Source organism: Triturus cristatus, chromosome 6 (genome assembly GCF_964204655.1).
Source record: "Triturus cristatus chromosome 6, aTriCri1.1, whole genome shotgun sequence".
Classification (NCBI taxonomy): domain Eukaryota; kingdom Metazoa; phylum Chordata; class Amphibia; order Caudata; family Salamandridae; genus Triturus; species Triturus cristatus.
Window position 1 is genome coordinate 605679036 of NC_140589.1, and position 18498 is coordinate 605697533.

General features: G+C 42.4%; 1 protein-coding gene across 26 annotated transcripts in view; it reads right to left on the minus strand.

Annotated features, from left to right (window-relative positions):
- The window catches only part of SYNCRIP (synaptotagmin binding cytoplasmic RNA interacting protein), a 509168-nt gene that overhangs the window by 488564 nt on the left and 2106 nt on the right, over positions 1 to 18498 (minus strand). The window lies entirely within an intron of this gene.

Below are 18498 nucleotides of genomic sequence, written 5' to 3' on the forward strand. Positions count from 1 at the left end.
ATTGCAGGTTTTCGCTGTCAGAACATGTGAAACGCATCTTCTACTTTTAAATACACTGAACTCTGCCTTGGGGTTTGATAGGCCTGCTGTAGGGGTGACCTACATGTATTTTAAAAAGATATGTAAGCAATGGCAAAGCCCAAAGTCGACTTAGCAGTTTTAACGTGCTCTACCGATCTGCAGTGGCAGGCTGGGAGTCACACTTTACCTTGCCTCACTCAGGGTGGCACAACAAGTGCTGGAGTCCCTGATGGGACACTAACTTACAGGCCCTGGGTAACCCTGGTACCATATACTAGGGACTTAGAAGTTAGATTATGCCATTTGGATACATGCCAATCAAACTTATATTAAAGGGCCAGGACACTGGCACAGAAGTTGGGTTAGCAGGCCAAAGTGCACTCAAGGTTGAAAAACCAGCAGCATCAGTCCAAACCTTCGGGGGTGCTCATACAAAGAGAAGCATTTCCTTTCAAAGAGTTTGAATTATCCCTCCCCAAGTAAGAAATGTATTTACAACTTCACCATGAATTACCATATCGCTAGTGACCACTGGGCACAAAAGAATAATCTTAAGTCAGTTGTACAAAGTCCTCCAACTACAGAAATGATCGCCATTATTAGAAAAACATGTATGTTAAAAAAATGTATCTGAATTAAGAAAACTACTTAATACCTCAATAAAGAAGGAAACTTATGAAGGGAGGGTACAGACGCAGTAATATGCAAGTTAGTGGCTTTATTCCCTACATAGCCAAGAGCAGACTCTCCAAGGCCGGCCAGTAAATAACTGCCCACCTACCAATCCCTACCCTTCAAAATCACTCTGGAACCCCGCAGAGACGGGGTTATTCTTATACAATGGAATGAGACAAGACACGTTGGGAACAAGGCACCGAGCACTACATAACACATCCCTTCCGTTCTGTAATAACCCAAACTTTCAATAAAGAATAATAAACTAGTTGAAAGCATGAAAATAAAATAGGAAACAGCAGAAAAAGGCAAAAGAAATGTAACAATGAACCTTCGAACAAACAGTTGATTATTATACATAGCAATATACAGTGCAAGGTGAATAAGAAATAAAACTTTCAAAAAGGTTCAAAACACAAAATAATGCTGAAAAGATCATTAACATATAAAATCTTTTGAGTGTACAAGTGGTCTGCGATCTCTTACACACCTCGCTCCTCTAGACCTACACGCATTTCTAACAGTAGTGTCCTCCATGGGAATAGTTAGCGTTTCAATTTCTCCAACTTTCCCTTCTCATGAGATACTCAAACTCACCATCTTTCATCAACATTTACCCACTGCAATTCTTCTCTTTTCAATACACGCTACGACCTTTCTGATACAATGCAATTCCAAGTCTATTCCACTCCTCACCATTCTCTAAGACCACGTAAAACTTGTAAGCGTGCATTACTTTATATGGCCCTTTAAACTTTGACAGACCTCTCATCACACGTCTAGTCCTGATTTTCACCCAATCACCTTCAGTGACTGCACCTTTGGAATCCAAATCGACTTTTCTAAAGTTAGTTTCTTGCACACCACTTCTAGCTACCCATTCTTTGATCCAGGTGGGTACTATTTTGGATCCTGGAACCCTCCTTCCCATCAATTCAAAAGGCAATTTGGATGAGGCTTCTTGTTCTGTTGTGCGGTAAACCCAAACCAAATTCTCCACTACTCTTTTGATAGCCTGTCCTGCCACGTCAGCGGTTTGGATCACACCCTTCACCATTCTGTTGACTCTTTCCACAAAGCCATTCTTCTATGGATTGTAAAGCGCAGTACAACAATTGTGTGATAGCAAGCTGGTTAAGAAACAACTCCATGTAATGGAAAACTAGTTACATAGCATTGTCTGCGATGAGTATAGACTGGGTCCCTTCCCCTAATAACATTTTTCGTAAAGCTACAATGGTGGCTTCTGTGGTGTATTCTCATGAATACTACACACAACCATCTGGAACACACATTCACAGCCACCAAAGCACACTTGCAATCCCTATTCAATTCAGACAAGAGTCTGATAAAGTCAATACATACACTGCACCAAGACTTGCCCTGATAGGTTGTAAGCTTCGTGACAGACTGCTTACCCGCCTTTAGTCTCTTCTCCTCTTCTTTGCAAACACTGCTTCTCACAACCCACGGAGTGACTTGGTCATCCATAACTGGTCACCAGAAATGTGCTTTGAGGCGGCTCCGTGTTAATCCCTGGCTTAGGTGTCCTTTATGCGCCATGTTTACAAGCTTCATTCTCAAACCTAAAGGAGGCACAAACCTATCACTTCTCATCAAAACTTTCCCACCACCCGTGTTCAATTCATCTAAGACTTTGATAAAAGGCCGCACAGATATAGCTAAACACCTTTCTCTCCTGTTCCCAGCAGCCACCATCCACATAACCTCTTTAAGAGTGCAATCATCCACCATTTCTTTGCACCATTCTACGATGGAAAAAGCACTGGCCCCTTCCAGCAAAACACCTTGTATCGAGTCAATTGGTTCAACGTGGTTTTAATTCTACTCACTAGAACCATCCATCAATTTCCAATCAACTGATGATCAGGACAGACAGTCTGCCTGCAGATTATGCCAACCCGGTCTGTATTCCAGCACATATAAATATTCTTGAAGTGTGGCCGCCAGTCTGGCCAACCTTGTGAAACCTTTGCCAGCACCGCCAGATAGAAGAATTTCAACTAAAGGCTTATGATCAGTCCTTAATACGAACTCTGTACCCTATATGTACCTTCAAAACTACTCTACTCCCCACGCCGCAGCTAGGGCCTCTCTCGATCACATAGTAGTTTCCCTCAGCATTTGCCAATGCTCTAGATGTGAAACCAACAGTTCTCTCACCACCCATATGTTTTTGAGACATCACATGACCCCTGTTGTACTCGCACCCACAGTTATGACAGATGTGAGCCCAATTTCTAAAGGAACTAAAATAGCTGCCTGGCAAATTTCAATCTTACATCGAATTTAAAGATTTTTCTTGTTCTTGCTTCGAAACAAGGTTCAGATCCTTCCTCAACAATACTCTAAACCCTTCTGTTTTGTCTGCAAACATCTGCACAAATTTTGCAGAATAGTCTATAAGACCAATAAAGGACCTCAAATTTTTTTTGTCTGTAGGTCTTTTAGCCATTCAATAGCTCTTAACTAATCTTTCTTCAGCTCGACATCAGCCGACATTGTATATCCCAGATATTCCACCGGTTACCATAAAAGGAACATTTGTCTTTGCGCAAATTAATTCCGACATCAACAATTCTCTGAAAAGCTTGCTTCAAAACAGAGTGGAGTTCCTCAGTCTTACCAAAAATTATTATGTAATCTCGGAAATAAAGAATATTGGCCATCTCTTGAAACTCTTCCGACATCCTGCGTTGAAAAACGTTTCCCGCTGATGAGGCCAAGCGTCATGCGCTGGAACTGAAAAGTTCCCTCCAAGGTGATAAACGCAGTAAGCGGCTTTGAATCTGATGGTGCACGTTTTTCAGATCCGACTTTAAAAAAATACCTACCCCTTTTCAACATTAACACCAATTCATTAATACTTGGTAGGGGATATGTATCTGCCACAATGTTTTGATTTAATGACCTCAAGTCCACACACAATACCATCGTGTTTTGCCTGACAGCATTTTAGCTGGCGTACGCTGTGTATTTTAAATTGCGCTTTGTTATATCGCGCTGTTGCTGCTCTAGCGATTTTGGCGATACTTGCTACTTCATCTAGCATTCTGGGGATAGCAAGGGGGGTGTCAGATTAGGCTCACCTGCATTTTAAATTGTGCCTTCACCCGCATTTTGCGGGAGTCAGTCAGTGGGGTCGGGGTGCTTCGTGCTCGTCCGCCATTTTGGGTAGGGCTGAGGATTGGATATTCGCAGCGCCATTTTGGGTGGGGCTAGAGGCTCTACAGCCGGAAGCCCGCGTGGCGTAATATTATTAATAGGCATGGGGAAACAGACGCGCAGCGGATGCGCGCAGCGGTCGCGCCGTAGTTGCGCCGGAGGTGCGCCAGAGGTAAGCCCGTTTGCGCCCGTTCGCGTCCCGAGCGCGCTGGGGGCGCCTCTGGCCACTCTGCCGGTCGACAACCACGAGGTTGTCAACAATTTATTGTATCACACTGGGGACGTGGCTCAACATCGAGCGCGTTCTTTAGCGGCCAATAATCTTGTCTGCGGTCTACTGAACGTTCGCTCTCTGGTGAAGCATCATGCCGAGATTGCCCTGCTATTGGAGCCCTCGCAATTGGACATACTATTCGTTACGGAAACATGGGCCACGGCAGATAGTGGATTGGAACTAGGTTGGGCTTGCCCACCGGGCTATCTGATCAGACATGTACCTCGTACCTCTGGTAGGGGAGGTGGAGTAGGTTACATCTTTAAAGACTCGATTTCCCTGGTGGAGCTAGAGGTTAGGGAAGTAATGGGGTTTGAGCTTATGGGCTTTTCCATTATGTCCCAGGGTGGTTCGTTGATTACAGGGTTACTATGTTATAGGCCCCCCTCCTCGACCACAACCTTTATTCAGCCATTGGTTGATTTAATTTACGATCTCTCAAACTCCCATGCTAAAGTTTTAATATTGGGAGACTTTAACCTCTGGCCGTCCGGCCCCCAAGACCTGGCCTATAGGGAGCTCTGCCAATCGTGCGGTAATATTCAACTTACACAGTTGATTTCATCACCCACGCACGTTAAGGGACACGTGTTAGATCTGATCTTTGCTGAGCCGGAGGTGGTGGTGGTGAATGAGATCCTGGAACAGGATTGGACAGATCATTTCTTGATCACTATGTCCATTGGTGTACCTGGGCCGTTAAAATCAAATACTACAAGTGGCTTTAAGTTTAAGCGCCAATGGGCCCGACTGCTTAGAGAGCCAATTCGTCCTACTCTGCTGCCTAGGGGTTTTCTGGTGGAGGACAGTGTAGATAAGAGCTACGCTGCACTCTGTCAGCAAATCTCGGCATCCCTAGAAGAATTGGCTCCTCTGCGGAGGGTGAGGGACAGACCTAGAGCGACTAATGCCTGGTTTAGCGACGATCTGAGACAGCATAAGATCCGCTGTAAACAGGCTGAGCGTACTTGGAGGAAAGGATATAAGGAGTTGGACAGGGTAGCGTATAGAGTGGCCTTACAGGTATATAAGAACCAGCTGAGAAGTGCTAAGGCAAAGTTCTTGGAAGATACCTTGGATAGGGCCGCAAATAAATCGCAAACCCTGTTCAAGTTGGTCAACAATTTATCTAATCCGTCCTGTACAGCTCCTACCATTCCAGCCTCTCAGGTGCTGTGCGATTCGTTGGCTGCTGCTTTTGAGGAGAAAATAAGAACTATCTTGAATGGACTTTCAGTGCCCGGACAACTGGAATCACCGCCTCCTCCTTCACCGGAATTTCTTCGCCATTCGGTATCGCTCCGGGATAATAACGAGGTGGATACCTTCTGTTTACCTTGCTTTCCCATTCCTACATCGGAGGAGTTTGATTCACTGGCCAACGGAGTGTCCTCGGGCTCACCACTGGATCCAATGCCTCATAAGATCTGGAAGGCATTTCAGGACGAGCTGTTCCCTCCACTTCATTCCATCTGCTGTCAGTCATTGATGACGGCGACAGTTCCAGATAGCTGGAAAGTGGCAATAGTAACTCCACTATTAAAAAAGGCTTCTTTAGATCCATCTTGCCCAGCTAATTATAGGCCCATTTCGTTCTTGCCTTTTGTAATAAAGATCCTTGAGAGATGGGTCACAAAAGCCTTGTCCAGCTATCTGGAATTAAATTCCTGCCTGGATACAGCTCAGTATGGCTTTAGGCCGGCACATGGCACGGAGACCGCATTGGTCACCGGGTTAGATGATCTGCGAACGCGTGTCGACAAGGGCAGTTCAGTTTTTCTGGTACTGCTGGACATGTCGGCCGCGTTTGACACGGTTGACCATGCGGTTCTCCTGGAGCGTCTCCGTAGTGCGGGTGTAACCAGTCTAGCTTTAGACTGGTTAACGTCCTATCTCAGTGACAGACAGCAAGCAGTGGCTTTACCACCTTTTCAATCAGCCACTCGACAGGTGAAGCAGGGAGTTCCTCAAGGGTCGGCGATCAGCCCGATCCTGTTTAATTTATATCTTCGACCCCTTATAGTATTGATTAAGTCATTCGGCATATCAGTCATCAATTATGCCGATGACACTCAATTGATTTTTTCTTTTGAGGGGAGTGAGTCGGTTTCGAAAGATATCTTTCATAGCTGCATGTCGGCCACGGCTGAATGGCTGCGAACCAACTCACTCCAGTTTAATGGGGCTAAAACGGAGGTTCTCCATTGCTCTCCTGACCGCCTTCCTCGGGCGTTGCCTGATGACTTTTGGCCACCTTCCATACTTGGCCCTGTGGCAGGAGCTAAATCGGCCCGTAATTTGGGAGTGGTGTTTGAACCGGACCTACAGTTGGATGGTTCAGTTAATAAGACCGTAGCGACTTGTATGGGCCTGCTCCGCGCTCTACGCAAAATTTTGCCTATTCTCCCCAAAGGCTTTAGAGCAGAGGTGGTGCGGAGTATTATACTCAGTAGGTTAGACTACTGTAACGCACTGCTCTTAGGAGCTCCTAAAAAATTGATCCTTAGGTTGCAGAGGATTCAGAGCATGGCGGCAAAACTGGCTTTATCGCGCCCACGCTCTGCTTCCTCCTCGGCAGCTTTAGCTGAGCTACATTGGCTGCCGATTCAGCAGAGGATCGCCTTCAAGGCGGCATGCCTGGTATTCAAGGCGCTGCATGGACTTGGACCATTACCACTCCAGGGCCTATTTTCTTGGTATCAAGCTGCATGGCCTTTGAGATCCTCATCGGCGTTTCTGGTGCGGGTTCCTAAGATCACCAGAGTTAGGATAGGTGGCCGAGCTTTTAGCCACACAGCCGCCTCATTATGGAATTCCCTCCCGCTAGTGCTGAGGGGTAAGCAAGATCTGACCTCCTTTAAAAGGGACCTTAAGACCTATCTGTTCCCTAGGGCAATGTAAATATTCTTCCGGTGGTTTAATTTGGGGTCTCAGCGCCAGGATACCCTCGGGGTGACAGATGCGCTTAATAAGAGTCAAATACATACATACATACATACTATCAGATGTGCGTGTGAGGACTACTGGTGAAACCCAATTTGAGGCCTCCACATTTTCTATGATTCCTTATTGAAACATTTCCTTTATCAACTCTTTCACACCCTCCCTGACAATAATGGGAATCCTCCCTAGCTTGTGTTGGGCAGGAACAGCTCCCTTCTTGAGTACGATATCCTTCCAACATGCCCAGTTTATTGTCAAACACTTGTTTCATTGAATCCAAAATGTCAGAAACAGATTCTTCCTCCAATACCATTCATTACAAATGTGGGTGGCCTAGGGTATACAACTATCTGTAGGTCAAATTAATGTACCCACCCTAAAATTGTGGGACCTTGCTCAGATACATAAACTTCCCCTTGTATGGTCCTACCTCCAAATTCTTCCTGTTTCCATAAACCCCACAATATCAATTGTTTCACCTTGGTTACCAGTGGAGCAAATGTCTGAGTTGTAACATCATACAACCCCATAATTACACGAATAAGGTTTTAGGAACAATGGTGTACACTGACCCTGTATCCACCATAAGTTGCACTGCACAACCATTTATTTTAAACATGGCTTTCGATCTATTCCTCCTTTGTCCTTTATCAATCATCATCTCTTTCTTGACAGTTTAATTCCATCACCATCCAAGGCCTCCAAATAATTATCAAACATTAAGATCCAAACTTCCAACGACATGGGTGAAGTGCTAGATTGCATTAAAAACATGAGAACTTGTAGGTATTGTAGAGATGTCAGTGTGACTACTCCCAGAGGCTTTCATGACTAATATAACACAACCTCAGAAAGAACTAATGTCAGCAGCTGATCAGTTATTTAAAAAAGATAACCGTAGAACAAGAAAACTACAAATCAAGGTGTGCGCATCCCCATTACAAACACTGTGGTGAACAATGTAGTAAAGTACCTCTAATGCACATCAATGTTGCTCCTTCAAGGTTTGCCAATCATGAAGCTCCGATTAAGGAGCGGGCTAAAGGAGCAGGCAAAAATGAAGGCACTGGGACCAATGTTCCCTCGTATATTTTTTTTCCTTTGAGCAGCAATGAAGGTCCTCTGTGCACTACAGCCAAGGGCATGTGCACCTGCACCTCCCTTGTGTTGCTTGTCTACCTGCCCTCATCTCGCTGATACACATACATATACACACACACGCATATACACATATGTACATACACTTTTTGTTAATTTAAGTTTAGCTATTTTTCCTATTTAGGGGAGACCTCCCCTTAACACTCCCCATTTTACTTATGTTTCCCTTTTATGCCAGCCTCCAACCTGCTGTCTGCCAGAAAATTATTAAACAAAGCCAAATAGTACTTGCATACCCAAGAGCTATTTGGATTTGTCACTGTTTTTTTTTTTAGCTATACTGCATAGCAGCATGGAGAACAAGGTTTGAAGAGGAAAGGAAACTGCTATGACAGTCAACGTTGGCTGCATCATAGCACTTTTTTTCTTTACTTTAAGCCTGTGCTGCTTTGCAGCATATCCTACAAAACACTGACAAAGCCAATAGATCTTGCATAGACGAAACCTATTGGTTGGTCAATGCTCGATACTATAGCCATGCACAAACAGCCACAAAAAAACGCCTGTAAGACCAGCCTGATGGCTCCATAGACCAGTGAACCTGTGTCTCTCGTGCAGCCTAGTGACATATTAATGCACTTAACACCTCATCAAGACCTTTCAAGCAAAAGGGCTTGTAAAGGTGTTAAATGCATTAGCACATTTACTAAAATAGCTGCCTCGTCACATTGCCACCCTGAGGGGCCCCATCAGAATAGTGATCTCGTTTCAACTGGATTTCTTCCCCTTTTGCAGGGCACACATGAAGAGAAAACTTCCTTCCACGCTACTGTATTCCGTTTAAATGAGCAGCTGGGGAAATCTCTCTGAGCCGTAATCTGCTGTGTGCTCCTGCAGAGGTGCTGGGCGCTGTTAAAGTGTAAGGGGCGCATGCATGCACGTTACAGGGAGCATAGACTGACAGGATCAGCGTCACCGTACGGCCGGACTTCTGAACTGCTGTCTTACCAGATCAAACAAAAAATGGCCGCAGGTCACGTACGTCAAGTAATAACATGACTGAATAACTAGACCGTGTCTTGATCAGCTTCTCAAGATGGCTGCCATTTCAATAACGTACCGTTGTGTGGGTTCGTTAAGAGTTCCACTCACCCCTTCCTCTTACCACTGTCATATGAAGAGCCACGCATGTGGAATCAGTCAATGGTCTCCTTCCACACCTGCCAGCAAGTCGCCGCCAAATTTGTTATGAAGGGACTGCAAAGACGCGGTGATATGTAAGGTAAGTGGCTTCATTCCAAACACAGCTAAGAGCGGACTCTACCAGGCCGGCCAGTAAGTAACTGCCCACCCAGAATCCCCACTCTTCAAAACCACTCTGGAACCCCGCAGTGACAGGGTTCTTCATTTACAATGGAATGAGTCAAGACATGTTGGACACAAGGCACCTGAGCACTACATAACACAAACAGAGAACTTTGAAGGGCAATAACAAGGCAGAAAGAAACATGAAGCTATGATTTACTATATGGCAAATTGCAATATGAAATATTTATCCCACAAAAGTGCTTCCACCCAACATTTAATGCTAGCAGCCATAAATAATAGTTGGCTCAATAACAAGATATGCTGAGAGGGGTCTGTATGAAAATCCAACCGATTTGTTTACAATTATATACGGAGATGACTAACAAAGGGACTGCTACGAGAAAAATGCACTATAGAATGTTTTTTTAATGTAAAAAAAAAAACGCTAATAGGCACGTCAGGTAGGAGCCTGTGATTAATACATTATACACTGATCCTATGAAGAAATTGTGACGACCTGTTACTCAAGAAGCCATATGTTTCAGCAGTCCCCCAGACGTAAATCATTTTACTCAACTCCCAAGAAGAACATCTCCCAAAGGTTCTCAGATTCTAACAGTGTCAAGACTGGAACAGAATTCGACACAGTGAGCGAATTGATCACAGGTGATTTGAAAATAATGAACTCAAGGAAAACCTCAAAATCTTTAGGGTCACATGGAGGTCTAGTATTTCTAAAATCTACGGAAGTTGGTGTGCATAGACTTTGAAGCCAGTCTGTAGGCAAGGTTGTGGCTGGTATTCTCCCTGGTAGTTGGAGATGTGAATTGCTTAACAGTTAGAGGAGAGAGGGGAGAGAGAGAGAGAGATTTAAAACAGTCACCAATAGTTTACTAATAAATCAGGGTCAAATGTCCTTTTATTTCCATGGGTTAATTTGGGTTAATGAGTTAAATCTATTGCCTATATCATAACCAGGCTTTAGAGAACAAAGTTCAAAATAACTACTGTATGGTATTAGCGGTCAGACAATGGCTCTTCGGGAAAAAAATGGTGGCTCCATTTCGTGGATTTTAAAACTACATTCAACCGGTTCATCATACAAGCACAGGGGTGTGGAATTTATTATAATATCTACTTGTCCATGGGGCAGGTTGCTTCATAAATATACTTGTCCTGGAACAAGATCCACTTGTCCCTTTGGTGCCATGTACTGCGGCGACAAATGTCAGCAATCTCATTATATAAGAGCTCCAATATAGCTTATCTGATTATGCCAGGGCTCATACCATTGTTGTGTTTGATTACTTGCAAATTCCTTATGTTGCCATGTTTCCACAGATCTACATACTGGGGCTGAAGGTAGTGGTAGGCAATAGTTCCAGGGTTAAAATGCCCTTTTGAGTCAGTGCAAACCTACTAATTTGCATGTTTTAAGGGTTTTCAACAACTCTTCTCTAATCTTTTCCCATACTGAGAAATGTTGGAAATTGAGTCCTGATAATGGCAGATGGAAGGAAGCCTTCTTCGAGAGTTGGGAAAAAAGTGGTTAAATGGAAAGTGAATTTGCAAACACCCAGATTTTCACATGAGAAAATCTATACCTGCATATCTGCTCATGCTAAAATGCAGTTCACAAATATTTTCTAGGAGTACTTTTTCTTGTTCTACTTTTGTATATTATTGGTAATTCACAAAAGCCGTATAGCTGTACTTAATGCAAGGACATATACCATGGGTGCACTTTTGAGATTTTCTTTAATTGGGTCCCTAATTTAGTCTGGCCATGACCTTTTGCGCTTATTAATATCCTGTCCCTCTCTCTGTATCAGCTGGCTTCACTGTGAGTGACAGCTTTATGCTCTTTTACAAGGAACATATCGGCACACAAAGTAGGTTTGTTCAGTGCCAGTAACTACTGTGGCAGTGTGTGATTTTTTAGACCAAAAACAATTTTTGCTTTTGCCAATGTTTGTTATAATCGTGAGGGCACTGCAGCTCCCACACCAATAAGGTTTTACAAGAACTATGCCAAAACAAGTCATTGACAAAACTAAAAAGCTGGGCACCAAATTCAGACCTACTGACTTTGCCAATGCTTGTTTATTTTTGTTTCCCATAATCTTATTGAAACTGGTTACACTGATTTTCCATTATGAATTGTTTGGGAAATACTAGCATGCACCAACACATATTACTAAATGATGCTGTAAAGAAATGGTACCTGAAAGTTTACAGTAGTTTAGCTAAAAGATTTTTCCCTGCATTCATTTTTTTAATCAACTTTTTATTTTGAAAGCAAAGATTCATCAATCTTGCTTTCAATCTTCTGCAAATATTTGCATCCCATCAGAGCATTAGCTATAGCCTCATATTGCTAAACTTTGAAAACGGGTGTACACATTTTTATACTGCAACCATTGTCAGTAGTGCAGTCAAGCTTACAACATTTACGTAGAGCGCTCACTCTAATAATAAAGGCTTTCAATTAATGAACCATATATACAAGTTTGAACATCATTCACATACAAACAAAAATAATACCTTAACTGCAGACAGTGCCCTTCCCTGATCCATAATTGTAGTACTGCACACTGGCAGCCTAAGGGTGTGTGCTGCAGGGGGCTGGGCCTACTTGTCCCAAGGACAAAATACACATAAAAACCTGTTGCCCTTGACCCCAAACAATATGTACTGGGCGTCGGGCTATAGGAATTCCACATCCCTGCAAGCATCATGAAACAAGAATGATATCAAAGGTGGGGGGGGAGGAGGGGGTGTCACAGATATCAATAGAGGGGTCCATTTAATCTGTATGTTGCATAGCAGGATTGGAATTAGTATTTATGTTCCATGTGCTGGAACTTGTGTGTGTGTACTGCAACCTACTATGCCAATTCTACTATATTTATCTAAAATGGACTGCATGCAAGTCTTGCTCTGTTGACCATCTATTTAATTACTTATATAATTAGACATTAAGTGTATGCTTTTTTTATCAGTTACAAAAAAATGTGTGGTGTTACCTTGTCAGCATCCTGTTAGAACACAATTGTTATAAATACTAAGTCCTCCTGTTTAACGATGAGCCAATTTGCATGAATATACTGATAATTAGAAATTGAAAATTAAAAGGGTCATCAGAGACCTCATCCAGTTGAACAGAACATGCGATGGCTTTTCTTTAAAACCATTTAATCTGGGCTATTTTTTTTAAAATGTGTTCTAATGGTAGACTATGACGCTTGGTGTGATGAAGAACCTCTTTACTTCAAAAAAATAGGTGAGGCTCAATATAGTAGAGTAGCGTACCTGCCTCTCAGCGCTTCGCTGCCGTAAGTGATTGAAGGAAGAACTTTTGCTTGCGCAACACGAAGCAATGGGGAAAAAACTGGTCCAGTCAATTTTGTTTTAAGTTGCCTTAGAGTTGTCGCTTTCACCATCCCTTTCCTCTTAATGGCCTCAAGCTGTTTCGCAAATTGACCACCCTTATCAATTATGACACCTAAGTATTTATACTTGGAAGAATTCGCAATTGGAGTTTTTCCCAGAGACCAATAATGAGACCGTTTTTTCCCCATTGATGGTCATGGTTTTGTTAGTGTTAACTTCCAGCCAGTTTTCGGCTGCATATCCGTGCAATTTATTAAGTAGCCGTTGTAGACCTACTTGAGTGTGGCTTGCTAAAACATCATCATATACATAAGACATACTGGAGATGGCTTTCCCCCTAGTCAAAGGGCATGCGCATTGCAGGTACTAAGGGCTGATGTCATGTCTGCTGTGTAAAGGTTAAAAAGACATGGTGTGAGAACACAACCCTGTTTGAGACCTTTGGTTGGTGGTATGCGCCTCGAAATATGCGAGCCATTGCCTAGCTTAATCTGTATCCACGTGTTGGGAGTGTAATTGTATCAGAAGATTCAAAAGAGATGAAGGGATCCCCCAGAGAGCCAATTTCCTCCACAGGTTAGCTTGGCTGATGTTGTCGAACGCCGCCTTAAAGTCCACAAAGCAGAAATGAAGAGATTGTTTGGTTAGTTTTGCCTTGTCAATAAGTAATGACATTGTTAATAGGTTGGTTGTTGTACCGGTCTCTCTGCAGAACCCCGATTGGCTAGGAGGAATTATGTTGTGCTCTGTTGCCCATTCATGCAGCTCTGTTAGTAGATTACCCGCAAAGTATTTTGCCTCTACATCTAGCAGTGCAATCAAGCGATAGTTTTTTGGTAGGGTTTTGTCTCCAGCTTTAAAAATTGGTGAAATAATGGAGCCTTTCCATGATGCGGGCAAGCACCCAAACTGTTTGACAGAGCTGAAGAGAGGAGCCAGAGTTTGACCAGTATTCTGGATCTTGTTTGAGAAAAAACTGGAGGCATCCCGTTTGGCCCGGGCGCTCCTTCTTTCCTCCCTTTAGAGATTTGTTCCCTAATCATGGCAGCATCGATTTCATTAGCCCCGACCTCATCAGTCGCCACAGTTTGAGTTGAAAGAGCAGGCTGGTTATCGTTGGGGGCATGTTGTCCTGATACCTGTTGGTTAAAATTAGATTCTAAAAAGGATGTCAATGTGTTTTCCGTAATATGAGATATTAGACCACCATGTGCTGGTTGTAAAATTTTATTTATCCTTGACCAAAATCGAGATTTTTTGTTTCCTTTAGAATCATGATGGAGTTTAGCTCAGAATTTATTTTCATTGGCCCTGTTAATGTCCCACTGGAGTTTCCCAAGTTCGGCATTACTGTTACGGAGCTGTTGGTGTAGGTCCTTGTCCCCCGGTCATAGCCTCAGTGATCTCTTCTGAGGCGTTTCAAGGTGGACCTCTGTGCACTCATGACCTTCCCTGCAGCCCTTGGTTCATTGGGCAGAAAGTGTTGAACTATTGGTTGGTGCAGTGGAGAACAGGGACTTGTGCATGTTTAATGCTACAAGGTCAGTCTGTGACAGAAAACACGGTGGACTTGTATGTCATTATTTTAAACTTGCGTTACACAAATTATACATTAAGCTGCTACAAAATTTGCAAAAGGTTTATGATTTGTTTTTAAAGTGCTTACGAAAAATAGATGTTCTAAATACCCAGACTGTATGTAGTGGAATTTCTTTATACAACTGCCTTTCAAAAGCACACTTCACAGCTCAGATAGAAACTTCCTTGCATACCACTTAAGAAAATCTGTATCATCAGGAAGCTTCAAGTGATTCTATATATAATAATGCAGTCTTACTTTTGTCTCACGAGTCTAGCACATACAAGTGTCCTAAAGTTTAACTGGCTACCAACATGCCAATAGTGCTGTAACGATCATAACCAACTTCAGTGCCTTAAAGTCATATTTGCTGCAATTGCTGTGCTAAGGTAGTGACAAACTCAATCTATATATAAACTTTATTGCGTGATTTAAAAGTAAACCATTGCAAATACAAACATTTAAAATTCAAGGTTAATTTAAGACGATAATTTCTTAAAAAGTTGATATGTATGGATAATAAGGTAAAACTTCAGTTTAAAAAGTCATATTCAAAGGAGCCAGAAGCAGCAAGTGAAGATGTAGCAGCATTATTCCAATGGGGAATCGCAGACTCTGGACAGCTCAGTATGTTTTTTTGCAGCACACTCCATAAATCTTACTAGGGCACAATTTAGTTTAGTGTTCCTAGGATCGAAACACGCCAAAACTGCTGCTCTACAGCTTCTAATCATGTTTCTATTCCAGTGATGCTTGAGTAAAGCCCGTCTCTCTGTCAATAGTAGAGGACACAGGCATATGATGTGTATAATGTCTTCTTTGGGAGACCCACAAAGTCGGCACTGTACTTTTCCATGTTCTCTTTTCCATTTTGGCCGATGTGTCAACAGATTGATGACTCCCAGTCTCAGTTTTAAAAAACTTAGTTTCGGCCGAGCACTAAACAATGTGGTAAGGTATGGCTGTGGGATGAGTAAGGCATAGGATTGAAGGGTCATCCACCCATGACTTCTTTTTGCGAGGCTGGCTTTGTCTTCCACTCTTGACAATTGTTTAGTGCTGATTTTCGCTAGCCTTTTGAATTCCTTCTGACTGGCATGCAGGATCCAGAGGTCATTTAGGCACAGAGTTTTTAAGCCTTTTGACCAATATTCGTGTCCTGCTCGCCATAAGTTGTTATCAATGCAGGCCCACAAATGGTAACCTAAACTTCCCTCCTTTGATAACCTCAACTTGTGACAGCACACGAGGAAGGACATGGCTCTAGCCAGTCGTTGTTTGCAGATGCCAAATTCCAACCTGATTTGTGCAGGTGATGTGTGGTTTGGTAATTTAAACACGGACCTGTAGATATTAGTGATTATTTTATCCAGATGGTCACTGTCCAATCCTTTTAAAGCTTCACTGCCATAAGTTAGAGTGGGAATGATTTTTGCCTGAGCCACCTGAAGTGTGGGTGCAAGAGTAGGGCCTTGAAGTTTTTTTTTTAATTATACCGATTGCAAAGGCAAGTGCCGTGCCCTTCCTTTTTTGCTCTTCTAGTTGGGATTTGTATTTTCCGTTGTTGTTAAAAATGACACCAAGGTACCTTTGGCAGTTGGATTCGACAATGCGTTCGTTATTCAGAGCCCAAGACAGCTTCTTTGCTTTCCTTGAATGCACCGCTAGAATTTTCGTCTTCCTGTTGTTAATGCGAAGCTCATTATTGTTGGAGTAGTCGGAAATAGCATCCAGAAGTCTTTGCATTCCGATCTTTGTTTTACTTAACAGTACCACGTCATCAGCATATAATAGATTTGTCAGCGGCAAACCGGATAATTTAGGAGCGTGGGAATTGACCTTATTGAGAACTTCGGGAAGGTCGGCTAGGAATAGATTGAAAAGTATTGGGGCCAAGACACATCCCTGTTTGAGGCCTTTTTCAGTCGAAATCTGGCGAGACAGTCTTGAGCCGTCCCCGATCTTAATTCTAACCCATGTATCCTGGTGCAGGAGTTGTATGGCTCTTAGAAGGGCCTCTGGAATGTTGAAACTGGACAGCTTCTGCCATAATTTGCTTCTGTTGACATTGTCAAAGGCCGCTTGATAGTCGATAAACCCCATATAAAGTGAACAAGAGCAGAATTTAGCTTGGTCAATTAGGCATGAGAGGGACATGAGATTGACTGAAGTTCCAGTGTTTATTGTAAAGCCTGTTTGATTCGGGGGAATTATGGAGTTTTCCACAGCCCATGACCTAAGTGAGTTTAGCAGCACTCCCGCAAAATACTTTGCTTCGTTGTCAATGAGTGCGATGAGGCGGTAATTCCCAGGAGATTTTTTGTCCCCGCCTTTAAAGATTGGTGCAAGGATAGATCCACGCCAGGAGGGCGGTATGATGTTGTTTTGGAGACATGTGTTGACAAACTCAAAAGACTGATTATTAATTAATAATGCCCTCGCCCACTTTTGTTTTTTAAAGACTATCCCTGCCCAACTACCTGTTTGCACAGAGATCGCAAATTAAATGGTGCATTACTTACTACACTTACTACACCAAGTAATTATCAGGTAAGAAAGTCCACAGCCCTTCATCAAATTTGGAACTGTCAAAGCGCACCAAAATGTTAACCGGGATGAAAGGACTAGTAAGCAAGACCATGCTCGTTTTGGTGCTGAAAGCATCAGCATTTATAGATTATGGTCCATTTTGGGAGCAAAACTAGTACTATTAATTGTACCCAATAAATTCTGGGATATCTGATAATTATTGGGTGCAATTACCTCTGCATGTGCCTTGGGGAGCACTCACAATTGATGTCCAAATAGTCTAGGATCTGTAAATGGGACATGCAAAGATTTATTTTTGGTTATTCTTGAGTCTTTCCACCAGACATGACGGACATGCTTCATAATGTGATAGAGATTAGGATGCGAGCTGATACTTCAAATAAAGTGATTAATTGTACATGGCGAAGTCATTGCTGAACACATTAGGCCTGTCATAAAGTAGCCTGAACATATACAATATGCAGTTAAAAATGACGCAACGTCAGTAAAGGGCTCACACAGTGTAACTACATATGAAGATGAAACAAGCATGAATAACAGGTGCAGAAAAAAAAAACGATACCTCCAAGATGCAAATATAAAAGTGTGTGAACAACTAAAATATACTATATACAGCCTATACTTGACAAAACGATTTCAGAAAAGATCCTAATGCAAGGTTGCCAAAAGTGAAAAAGCAAGTACAAATTATAAGGATTCACAAGAACGTATCAAGGGATGCACAACATTCTCCCAAATAGGAGTTGAACAAAAAATGTCCTGCGCTATTCAAGAGATGTTATAAAAAAAAAAAAAAAGAAGATCGCCGGCATACACGAGTGAGCTATTGTTCATCAAGAACAAGCAAGCATTGGCAAAGCTAACCAGTCTAGCATTCACTGCTTGTTGTGTCTTGGTTTTTGCAAACAAATCTATATTGTTAATTTTAAACTATCTGATTTCCTTTTATCTGTCATATTTGGAAAATTGAACTGAAAGATTTTATCAATGATTTTTAACTCTCCATGTAAATATGTATCTTGTATATTTATTGCAATGGTATTAAGTAACCACACAACTGTCTAAATAAACTTAAACCTCTAATGTTGTTGGAAACGCTATTGGGCTCTTATCAATCTAAAAAAGTGACTAAATGCAAAACTATTTTTGAGCTAAAAAAATACACATTGTTACTGTAGGTCACCTAAGGGAATTACTGTGTATGGAGGTCCTCTTGTTAAAACAGCAGAATGGCATCCCTGACAGTGAAATTAGCCAATGGCCGGAGAGGGCTTCTCTAAAGTCCCAGGTTGTATGCTCTAGTGGGTGGAAGAAAAATGCGAATGACACCTTAACAGACCAATGGATGAGCACATATGGCAGGAGGCCCTTTAACAAAAGTAGGTTATACGCATATTTTTGCTAAAATCAAAAAGGTACTGCCTAAAGGCAAACTTGGAAAAAAAATAAGCATGAACAACAACAGTATACA